The sequence below is a fragment of the Schistocerca nitens genome, chromosome 3 (genome assembly GCF_023898315.1).
Source record: "Schistocerca nitens isolate TAMUIC-IGC-003100 chromosome 3, iqSchNite1.1, whole genome shotgun sequence".
NCBI classification, from domain to species: Eukaryota; Metazoa; Arthropoda; class Insecta; order Orthoptera; family Acrididae; genus Schistocerca; species Schistocerca nitens.
The window spans coordinates 445,766,269-445,779,266 of NC_064616.1; the positions used below are offsets into that span (position 1 = coordinate 445,766,269).

At 38.0% G+C, this 12,998-nt stretch overlaps 1 protein-coding gene across 3 annotated transcripts in view; it reads left to right on the forward strand.

The window, feature by feature from the left end:
• LOC126248377 (syntaxin-binding protein 5) overlaps window positions 1-12,998 on the forward strand; it is a 1,030,224-nt gene that overhangs the window by 81,778 nt on the left and 935,448 nt on the right. The window lies entirely within an intron of this gene.

Genomic DNA, 12,998 nt, shown 5'->3' on the forward strand with positions numbered 1-12,998 from the left:
ACTTCAAAGGTTGTTTATTATCATCATTAGAATATTTTATATAACTGAAAGAATCTGGCAAATGTTGATATTTATTATTGTAAGATTTTTCATGATTTGGTTAACAAGTACTGACACCTTTCAAAAGAGATTCTAAATCTGAATAAATTGCGAAAGATACTCATAATGAATTATTATAGTTTTCAAATTCTTTTTTTTTCCAGCTTTTATGTGCAAATTTATTTTTACTTCTGTATGTTCCTTACAATCATTTTCATGAATTTCTAATTTTTTGTGTGAATGAGAATATCTTAAACATTTTTCAGAAGGATACATTTTTTACGTTGTGTTAATAAAGAAAACATTTTTGATCTTCATTCTTAACATTAACTGCAGCTTTTTGTCTTCAGTTTCTTTTGGTAAATAGACACAAACTAATTTGTTATTGTTCTTATCTCTATTAACAATTAATTCTAATCTTTTTGTGTAAAATAGACAACCAGATTTTTTTCATTCACATTTCTTCAATTTTAGTTAATAGTTTATGCATTGATTTTTGATAATAATCATCTAAATTTGGTTTCTTAATGCAAATTAATTACTTGTTTCAAAATTAAATTCTTGCATTTCATCTTCATTTTAAAATTTTAAAAAATCATGTTATCTTTAATCACTTTTTCGCATTAAAATATATTTCCTTGGGCCATCTATCCTTATTTTAGAGTCAAAGATATGCCATTTCGATGTCGATTAACCGGGGAAATATATAATCGACGTACGTAAATCGATACATTTTCTAAAATATATTGACATATCGATATTATATGAACAGCTGTACATAACACTACCCATTCCGAACTGACAGATCGAATGTACATATGTTGTTTACAATCCTTAGTTCAAGCAGCCACCATAGTTACGACGTTGACGTCGCTTGTACGCCAGGGATAAAATAAGTTTTTGTACGCTTTTCACGGGAAAAGAGAGAGTTAGAGTGAGAGTGAGAGGGGGGAGGGGGGGATATCCGTCTTGCTATACAGATTCACGTTCCCCGCGGATTCTCCTGTTGTGTAAGGCAAATGTCGATGGTACTTTTAAAAAGGCCATGGCCTTTTTTCCTGTCACTGTCGATTTCGATCTTGCACTTCGTCTCTAATGACGTTCAACCACTAAACCATAGCCTTCGTTCCTTGACTTTGTGCCCGTGTGTTGTCCATATCGATGTCAGACAATTTGCACTATGTCATTCACATGCCTGAAGAAGGTTTCAGAGTTCTTGTCAGTTCACTACGAGATTGCGAAGGCTGGCGCCAGGTACTTCCGCGTGTCGAGGCTGCCGTTCCTGTCATCTTTTTCTGTATTTACCTCTTCCCTAGAATGAAATTTTGTTTGTTGCTGTATCCCATCTTCAACACATAGCAGTAGCCTCCAGAATTCCAGTCAAAGACTGCCGATTGGAGAAACCCGTGTGCAGCTTAGTTTTTTCTAGAAAGGAGAAGTCTGTCGATTTCCAAACACTGGAGTGGCAAACTTGCCGAACACCCTCGTTTTCCCACATTTCTCAGATACGCATGATGTTAATGTTGTTCAGTAGTTTCATATTCTGTTGACAAAGTAGCCTTACGCTGTAAAGGTTGAGAATCTCGGCTTCTGTTGTTAATGCTATACATAATTAATTTGTTTGCTTGGCTGATTTAATGCGATGTTCACATTTTTGAACTGGGAAAATTGTTGCCACACTGTACTTGCTTGGCTTCCAATAGATTATCATTGGAAGTACGGCGGACGTTGGCATTGTAGTTGAAGGATGATGATGCCAGAAACTATTTGTGAGCTACCCGTTGTATTGTTAGGGATCGTAGTTTTGAATTCTTCTGGTAACTTGTTTTAACGTGGTTGAAATGTCGGGGATGAAGTGGTTTAGCCTGAATCTTCGCCATAAAGGCCATACTTTCTCTATTGAAATACTGATTTATTGCACAGATAATGAACTGCTAATAGTTATGAGATTACAAGTCATAGTGGTTACTTGTGCTGTCGAAACTCGTTGCTTGACACTGGCATATTTCTGGGCATACAATGCAGTGAAGGAATTACAATGAAGAAGTGTCTTCGCTGCATTCAGAAAGATACTCACAACACTGCAGTCTGAGTCAGAGATACAACTGATAAAAATAAGCAGAGTATTCTGTGAGGTTACACAAATGTTACAAGCATTTGCAGTTGTCGCTGACTGACAATTCATTTTGACGTGAATATGTTTTGTATGAATCAAGTGAAGGTATTCTCTGATCTTAAAAGATCAGAGAAACGACACGGGTAATCATAACTACGTAGAAGGTCTTGTCGTTTGCATTTGATCTGACCTCGTTAATAAGTTCACTGGAGAAAGACTACGTGTGTACTGAGGTTGAAAACGAAGAATTACGTAGTAAAGGTGAGAGATTTTCTAGAAAGGTTATCTGATTTTTTATTCTTTTAGGCACTGGGTATTGCTGATGAAGGAATTACGGGAGAAGTTCTTTTCATTACTCGCACCATCATGAAGACATGAAAGGAAAAATTTTCTCCTTCGTTTTGTGCATTTTAACTGCAGATCTGCTATAGCGGTCTTGAACTTCCGGACTGTACTATATTGCCTTACATAGCATAATTCCCAGGATTTATGACTTCGTCTACAACTAAGATGGAAGAGATAGACCTAGCAAAATTCTTCTACCTTGCGGTGAAGTATAGAAAGTAGTTGACTTAATCTGTTTGCAAGATGTTCTGTCATTTTTGAAATTAAATTTGCCTTCAGCTGGAAGTGCTGCATTTTCCGTCGGCGACAAATTGCTCATCGTTAGCTCAAGAAATCGCAAGAAACTGTCTAAAAGCCACAAATTGGCTCTTACAAGGATGAACGTCATCTTATTGTCACAGTTTTCACTTTTCGTAGGAGAATATCTTGTGTAGTATTTTATGGAGCAACCGTGTTTCATCATAACATGTGCTTCTCATGATCAACCATGGCTTCTTAATAAGAGCTATACAACCAATTCGTCAAAAACCGTGAAAATGATTTACTGGTGAAAGAATTTGGTTTACTGCTGGTGGGTTGAAACGAGCAGCTGCTGCTATGGAAAGGAGATAACGTTTGAAGTCCTCATAACTAATCAATATTCTTATCTTTGTTTTACCCGTGGAACACGTGTTGAGGCTCTGTTTCAGATGGCGATATATTTCGTACGTGCCGTTGTGTATTTCTGAGTCTGTTTTCTGTCAAAGACACTTAAATAAGAGCGATCGTTGCAACGTGTTGGTGGAGCTTCACTCAGTGAAAATTAAAATAGTCCTGAAAACTGATTTTCCATAAAGTCAATAACGTTACTGCAAGTATGTATCATTAGCAGGCACCTTTTTTTATATACTCGAAAGTTAGTTTGCATTTCTTAGAATAAAAAAAAATCGTCACTCCTCTTTTTAGCGTGTTTGAATAGTTATCATTGTAGCTTATCACATTGTGAACGTGCGAGATGTTTGGTAGAGCGTCTATTTAATGAGTCAGTATGCTGCATTGGCTATGAGCGCAAGTCGAAAAGTGCAACTTGGTTTTTCTCTATGTATGAAATTGCCTTGTAATCCGTGTTATCTTGTCTTCGTGGACAAGACGCAGTCTCAATCAGAAGTTTTCTTTGTCTATAAACAGAGTATGAATTGTGATTTTAATTACAGGAATTTAATACGAATTTAGTGTTGTATTTACTACTACTACTACTACTACTACTATTGAAACTCCGTAAGGGCCACGCACTGCATTGTGAGAGAAAACTGTCTACGGAAATTTCATTGTGACAGAACTATACATTTAATTCAATTTATATAAAAATAAAAAGAAAGCACGGCCGGAGTGGCCGTGCGGTTCTAGGCGCTACAGTCTGGAGCCGAGCGACCGCTACAGTCGCAGGTTCGAATCCTGCCTCGGGCATGGATGTGTGTGATGTCCTTAGGTTAGTTAGGTTTAATTAGTTCTAAGTTCTAGGCGACTGATGACCTCAGATGTTAAGTCACATAGTGCTCAGAGCCATTTGAACCATTTTTTATAAAAAGAAAAAAAGGTCAACGGCGCGTTTGCAGATTCTATGTCGTCATAGTTGCTAGAAAATTGTGTACGTTTGAGCAGTTGTTTCTTCTTTCACCTTTTGTCTTTCTTGGCATGAGAAATAAAGCTTTAAGTAGTAGATTTCTAAGAAGTGCAGTTGCGTAAAGTTATCAAGGGCGCAACCATCGATGGCGTCGTATATCGCGTCCCAACATGCCAAGCGCTTGTAGAAGCTACTTGCTCGTATTATAAGATTGTCTTCCTGGAAGACATTGATAAATGTACCTATGCCAGTGCTGAATAGCTAACATGGCTTCGTGAATAATTGTTCAACGGTACTTGAATAAAGCTTATCCAAGTAGGCAGTTAACCTTGTCCTCCCAACTTACTGTTATTATACAACACACACACACACACACGCACACGCACACGTACACGCACACACACACACACACACACACACACACACACACAGAGAGAGAGAGAGAGAGAGAGAGAGAGAGAGTGTGTGTGTGTGTGTGTGTGTGTGTGTGTGTGTGTGTGTGTGTGTGGGGGGGGGGGGGGTTCCTTCAAGAAAAAAGATGGCTAATTTCCATCCCTATCCCAGTCCATTTAAAGTTTGTGCTCCATTTCTAAGAACTTCGTCGTGGACGAGACTTCAGACTATAATCTTCATTTTTTCCTATTTTCAGTGATTTCTACTGATTTGTTACCGCCATAACTTGCCTCGCAGAATGTAATACTAATGTGGGGTTACGGGACTATGTTCTGTTACGGAAGAGAAATACGTTGTCGAACTGTGTGTAATCCGTAAAATTCTGTGTTAGGATGAATGTTCAGTTTATTTTTCGGACGATGTTTAGAAGGCGCGCGCACATCATCATATAATCGTACTACAATCGTGGTTTAACAATATTTTCTTTCAAATAGTATTGAGTAATAATGATGCAACCAGAAAAAGTCTTCGGCGTTAATATGGTTTAAAGTGTCTGTAGCAGCAATATTTGTGAGTACTGATATTGTACACAAATTTTAATGTAAAAAATCTGATGAATTGTTGTAAAGTAAAAAGATACTTTCCTTACGGGAAAGATTTCAATAGTATGGTGGTTTCCATCTTATTAAACACTATAGATTTGGTTTCTAGACGACTTGCTACGATAAGACTAGTTTCTTGTGGTGCATTAGTTATTTGGACTTTTTATAGAAAGCATCTGCAAGTTTTGTTAAGAATAATGCCCGAGGTAATAATTTATTCATTTAAAATTTGTTGCTGTAACTTGCTTGTGTGAATATGGGTTTAAAGTTGTTAGTGTATGTTCAACTGTAGTTTTCTACCAAGTGTTAGAGTAGAATCTTCTCCGATATCTTTAGTTGCATTACAAAGTTTAGAAATAAATGAACGTCTCTTCTAAAATCAATGTTTCGTTAAAGCAGAAACGTTTTACCGTACAAAAGCTCTTGTCTTAAATGTCAATTCACGTTTGCGTACCATGTGCATTCAGCGGATAGCCACTTCATTGATTGTTGGATCCATACACAAGTCTTTGTTTCCTTAACAATTCTTCACAGACTTTGAATTTATTCTCCCAATTTTAATCGTGGCTTTTTTAAGAAAATCTAATCGAGCTCGTTTCCGTAGAAGTTGCGATATTTGCTTTCCTTGTTCGCTTTCGTGACGCTGTATACGCCCGTGCCCAAGAATGATAATGATGGAAAGATTGTTTTATATTTCAACGAATATATTTTCATGTGATATTTCTCTATCTAGGTTTCAGTTTCAGGCCTATTCAGTTATGAAAGAATCAGATTTTATTCTGGGCTTGTATAATGTCCAATTGGGTAAAGCTGTGAATACAAAATGTGGGGTAAATACCATAGTCTAGCATAACTGATGGTAATTTTATTTTCTTAAAAAATGTTTGGACACTTTGCAGCTTTCACAAAGTAACGAAGCGGTGCTCGAAATTTTTGGCAATATCTTAAGGAGGAAAAGAAAGAAGAAACATCAGCTCAAAGGAATGTGCCACCCAATATAGTTCCTAACATTTTTTTCCGCTTGTACTTGCGTAAGTGGTAAAGTGGTTTCCATTTGTTTCCTCTTACTTGGATCTTAAGTATATTCAAATGAAAGGTCTGAAAACTGGTTTCATCGAAAACAGAACAGTGTGTCTAAGCGTTTCACTAAGCATTAACCAGGTGATGAGATAGTAGCACGAGGCCTATGTATTGTTTAATGAGAGCCTCTATTAAAGAATAAAATTGTAAAGCCTCGGTAAACTCATTTTCAAAATACAATATACAATATTCTCATCGCCATCAATGGTATCAGGCTAATAGCATTAACCTTTCCATCAGAAAGAGAGTGAATATACGACTCATAAATACAGAATGTATTTGCTGAGTTAGTCCTTTCGGTTTGTTAGCAACAGAACATAAGAATAGCTGACAGCATTTAGTACAGTATATGATTTTAGTTGTGTATGCAGAACAGTGAAAGTTCAGTCAGTTTGTGTGTCTTAGAACTGATAGAGCAAAAGCTGAATATCGCCGATCTAAGCAAGACAGCTTTCTTCCTCTATGTCGTAAGGTGCAGTTGCTGCACGCACAGTCAGTGTCAGAACTAATTAGTTAACTAAAAATTATACACTCTAATGTTACGACGTGTGAAGTTAGTCTGTCGCGGTAAGTCGGTAGTGTGTGGAGGACTCCATCGGGAGAGAGAGCTCTTCACAGCAATCGGACGGATAAGAGAAAAAAATCATCTTAGAGATGAGTGTCAGCTGGATAAATTAATACAGTTGTGAATGTGGATAAACTTAGTTAGTCGTATGGGTGTGAAACTATAGCTCCTAGTCCTGAAGATCTCATTCTGACACTTCCTTGCCAAAAACGAAATCTGCAGCACTGTTCAACAAGTGTTTTACATTGATTCGGTTTTTAAAATAGCTGTCGACAGTGGAATGTAACTGTCATTTGTGGTATCAGCTCTTAATCCGTAGGGATGCACGGCTTGCACACATGCTACGATGTACAGGTTTCTAAATGTTCAGTCACTCAAGTCAAGCATAAACCAGTGAGAAAACAACTCCGTTCGAGTGTGCGCGATTTCCTGGAAATTGAAGTGCTGGAGGCAGTATACCTAAAGCAATACGTTTCATTCACAAAACAACTTCGGTTGAATTAAATATTGTAAATAATACTATGTGTAGAAAGTATTTGCTTATAGAATTTTGTACTTAGCTATGTGAGATACGTACATTATTTAACTACCGCGCGTATTACGTGCTAGCTGCTTTGAGTTAGTTTACCTGAATTATATTTTGAGCGTTTATTTCTTCGTTAATTTATCAGTTTTTTCTGCGACTTTTCTGTGTTGTTTAAATGTCATGCACTGATTTATCGAACAGATCTGCATTACAAGTCGTTGCGCACGCCTTTCTTACGACGACTTCCCCCTTCGCCTTATTATATTAATTTTTAGCTTCAGTCTGTGACACCAAATCTCAAATGCTTGGCTCTCCTTCTTTTTCGTTTTTTCTACAGCCCAGGATTCACATTTATCCACTGCTATGCTTCAGTCGTACACACTAAGAAGTTTCTTCTCAAATTAAAGCTTGTGTTTGATACAAGTACACTTATTTTGGTGAGGAATGCTCTCTTTGTCTGCACGAATCAACTTCTATTGTCCTCTTTGCTTCGATCATCGACGGTATTCTACTTTCAAGACGGCAGAATTCCTCCATTTTGTGTACTTGGTATCTACTTTTTTTTTTCTCCGCTCCTCAATACCATCGTCTTAGCCGGCCGGAGTGGCCGAGCGGTTCTAGGCGCTACAATCTGGAACCGCGCGACCGCTACGGTCGCAGGTTCGAATCCTGCCTAGGCATGGATGTGTGTGATGTCCTTTGGTTAGTTAGGTTTAAGTAGTTCTAAGTTCTAGGGTACTGATGGCCTCAGAAGTTAAGTCCCATAGTGCTCAGAGCCATTTGAACCATTTTTGAACCATCGTCTTAAGTTGCTTTATCCTCAGTCGGCATTCTGTAGACTCTTCATTCCATTCAACAGGCCCTATCATTCATCAGTTATCCTTTCACACTGAATTGTAATTCAAGGTTTGACACTTTTTTTTTATTTATTTCATTCACTTCTTTCTCGATGTACAACTTTAAACGGTATCCATTATCCATCTTTGCCTACGGCGTAAACCCATTTTTATGAAATTATCAAACATCTTGCACCACTTTACATTGTCGAACGGTTTTTCTTTAGACTGGAAAATCCCATTGAAGTTTCCTGATTGTTCTTAAGTCTTGCTTCAGTTATCAAGCATAACTTCAGAACAGCCGCTTTGTGCCTTTACCTTTCCTGAACTCAAACTGATAGTCATTTGACATATCAGTTTTATTTTTCATTCCTTCATACGTCATTCTGGTCGAAAACTTGGATGCTCGAGCTGTCAAGCTGATAGTAGGTTCGTTCTCGAATTTATCTGCCCCCTACTGTGTGGATAAGAATCTTAATATGAAACTAAGTAACAGATTTGTTTGAGGGTGCACGTAGAACCTTATTGACTTGGTTTGTTCTCCAGCTAAAAATGAATTATCATGGACGCCATTCTGCTGTGACTGTAATCAAGAAACTTCTTTACGTGTTTGGTGCACCATCACCTTGTAACGTAAAACCTCTGTGTTACCTTTATTAGCTCTCGCGACATGCCCCTTGTGTAGTGGAGGGGAATAGCATAATCTATTAACAGTTGCTATTCCGGGTGAGTTAAGATGGCAAAAAATGGTTCAAACGGCTCTGAGTACTATGGGACTTAACATCTGTGGTCATCAGTCCCCTAGAACTTAGAACTACTTAAACCTAACTAACCTAAGGACATCACACAATACCCAGTTATCACGAGGCAGAGAAAATCCCTAGTTAAGATGACAAAAATAGATATTTTTCGTAGTTCAGTTTTCAATTTAGTTGTTTGCTTCTGTTGCCTTACAATGTCTAGAGTCTTCTAAGTCACACGTCCCGAAAAAAAGTGTTGTTCTGCTACCCCAAGAGAATCGATGGAATTCTCGCTGGCCTTCACTTCAGTCTCCAGTCATAAAGAATGAAATATGGTTTTAGGCTTTCCCGTTGTATGTTCTCGGATAGTCAGCCATGTGGCGTCGTTGAGTTGCATAATTTAGCTGAATACCAAAGACCACTTCAAAAATAGGAAGTATTACGTGATAACAAGTGAAATCGTTGTATTTAGGAAATTGTATCATTCTAATTTTTCCCAACGCTTCACTGTTGCGTATTGGAGGAATAAGCTCTATTTTGTTCTGGTATTATTTTTCAGAAATTATTTCCCGCTATGGAATTTTCTGAGCTAATTAATGTATATAGGAAAAATGTTGCTGAGACATTTCGTTTAAAAGAAATGAACATCTACTTAACCATGGAACATTTCGCTTCTTATCTCATTTTAAGAGAGTATAGAAAGTTGTAAGGTACTGATTACGCTTATCGACATGGCGAGCGAACATGATCTCCCGAATATTTCCGAACAGCGATCGGTAGTTTGTATGCTTGACTTTGCTCGAGCGGACGGCGATTCACTCGTCCAGTGTAAACTCGGCTTAAACCGTTCGCATGTGCCAACTTCAGTCTCTTTCGTACTGCAGAAATCTCGTACTTTACTGAAATGGTACAGATCTTCACTGTTGTCCGGTATCCTTTCTTTTAGGATACATGGACTTCCGAAATTCCGCAGCATTTCTGACGCTTGAATTTCGAAGTCGATAAAATGTGTCTGATTGCTCGATGGAGAAAGTTCGGAAGAGAAGGGTATAACGTCTCGTTGATGATGTCATTCGCGCTGCACGAAAAACTTAAATAGGACAAGGATGCAGCAAAAACCTTAGAGGTCCTTTCCAAAGGAACCAACCCGGCATTCGCCGTCATCAAATTTGGAAAACTGCGGAAAACCTAAATCTGGATGGCGCAATAGCATTTGAACCGCCATTATTTAGAGTGATAGTCCAGTGTGCTAATCACTGCGCCGAGCTGTTCGTTAGTTTGGTAAAGTCATATTAAACTTTTAAATAACAGGAAATAACTGTGTTTAGTAGCAGACAGTACTATGATAATGAGGAAAAAACTGTTACTCAGGTTAAGGAAGTCCTGTCATTTCCTACATGTACTAAATAGGAGAGAATATTGTTTTAACATTGCGTTGTTGTCACACTTGAAATCTGATGCTGTTCATCCATTTCGCAACACGGCTATGGTAGGTACCGATTCTTGGCGACTCGAATAACGCTTCCAGGTTGTTTCCGTGATAAAGATGAACAATCTTCTTGCACAGGATGAAGTTCGTCATGTTTGTTAAGTGACAAGTAGTTTTTCTTATAAATTTAACAGTTTTAAACATGGCTTTTTCGCAGCAACCATATACAATTTTCGAACATAGGAATTATACAGCCAATCAGTTGCAAATAACTGTCTGGTACAGCTAACCTAGGTTTTGACACCAAATAAGGGTGTCTTCATAAGAATGAAATTTTGAGAAATAGTAAACTTACATTGCGAGAAAGCAGTGGTCAGAATTTACAGCGGCTATGCCAAAGTCTTAAATGAAATACGTTCCAGCCTTGTCACGTATGCCTGGCTAGGAATAACAACTGACGGATCAAGGCTGGAACGTATTTTATTTGAATTGTTCATAGCTGCTCTAAATTCTGACCATTGCTTCCTCGCCATGTAATTTTACTATTTCTCAAAATTTCGTTCTTATGAAGACACCCTTAGTTGGTGACGAAACCTAGCTCAGCTGTACCAAAGAGTTATTTGCAACCGATTTGCTGTATAATTAATATGTTCGAAAATCTGTGCAACTCTTTTTTTAGGGCTCGCGCTTAGGTAGTCGTTTCATACAAAAATTCTCTTAGTATCTGCTAACGACTGGCGACTTGCAATTTAAATAACTAGTGCACATCACTTGGAGAAGAATTCAAAGGGTTGTTAAGACACAGCCATTTTTTTTATATGCTTGGAAATAATTATTCGAACCAGACAACCTTTACTTAGGCCGGTACATTTTATTGTTCCCTTACTAATGTAAAAATTTCTGTATTGCGCCATGCATTTATATTTCTTTGGGGAAAATGTTTGGCAAAGCATTTAATTATTCACGGATACCTCCAACTCTCTTTCACGTAAGTCTGGTTCATCTAAAAAAAGTACTGTTTGCGTTGAATAAATCACAATTTATACCAAAATTGCCTCATTCATCACAAAATGAACACACAAGTTCTTTCTAGTTTGTTCTGTCTTTGAATATGTTTACTTGTGGCAAAGACAGTGTTCTATCAGTGCTGAAATGTAATAGCAGCTTTAATTTAAAATCGTATTTCATACAACTGTCGCACCCGCGGACTTCTAAACACAACATAAAGTGTACGTACAGTGGCATGACGTAGCCCTGTTAGTTACATGTGTGTAGGATGACTCTACGGATAAGATATCTCCTGTATAGTACACAAAGAGTATTTGTGACTCAGCACAGCAGATAAGACAGACTAAACAGTCTGATTCTATGCAACATTATTCTGAATTTCGTATGTATATGTTAAAACGATGTGTAGTCCCACGAGAGGAGACACGAACTAACCCTCATGAGATGAATTCAGTACCGGAATATCATAAACGTAAACGGTACGAATGTACGAATAGACATTTTGAGACGGTACAAAGTCATTTTTGCTCCACTTGCATTTAAAATTAGGTGAACCTAGTTTGATGAGTTAATACCAAATATAAATTTAGCTCCAGGGATGTTGGGGCCTTGATTTTAACCTCTCTGTGCTATTTTTCAGTGGTACGATCATTAAATAAAATATTCCGTGACTTATATTTAGAAACCAAATTATATTCGGGGAGAAAACAGGACGGTGCGTGGTGAATGAAGACCGATCATGCCAGTACCATAGTGTCAGCTATCATTATTTCTTTGTATATCTTGCTCGTACACTGATACACGTAACATTACCAAATTGGATATGTACATACGGAGTGTCCCTGGTAAGAGTTGTCAGGCGCATTTTCTCTGGTGTTTCAGCAAATATTTCCAATTTACCTGTTTGCAGTGTGTAACTGGAGTCAGCCCAAGCAAATACTGCTCATCACGTCTTTTATGTAACGCCCAACGTAGATGGAAAACGGTGTTTCTTTTTCTCTTATTACAAAGAAAATCATTTTTAAAGTGGAATTTTACGTGCCCTTTCGAAAGCGCGGTTCCAAATTAGTCTAGCGCGATATTCGTTTTATCGGTATGTGTAACAGAAGCAGGGAAATCCTACGAATAATCATACTACAGCAGCGAATTAGTAGCGCTGCCTCATGGCGGTAGCAGTCAGAGTGGGCAACAACATTACCGTCTTTGTAATAGTAATTGTTGCGCTTGGTGTTACTGTCCCTGTTACTTCGTAGCGAGAAAACGAATGTCGCACTAGTTTAATTTGGGTAGCGCAATCGAATGGACACGTAAAATTCCGCTTTAAAAATGACTGACCGTAACGAGAAACGAACAGACGGTTTCCGTCGACGTAATGTGGTGTACTTTCTCTGGATAATATGAATTCGAATGTGTGATAAACGTTGCTTGCAGGTATGCACACATGCGAGTCAGCTATTGAGTTTTTAATGTGCGTTTCCAGACTCGTCAGTGTTGTTGCCTGAAACAGAAAAAGTTGTAGACTCGCGGTTGAGCTGAATATCGCGGTTCAGGATGAGTTAGTCATTTTGAAGATAAGACACAGGTGAAACAATTAGTATGTAGCTGGTGTTAAATTCCAGGAAGAGCTGTCTGAGTGGTTGGTGGTAAGGGTACTTTCTCTAAAACTCAAGTGAGCTCTTACGAAGAACATTGTTGAATCAATACGCAGCAATTAAG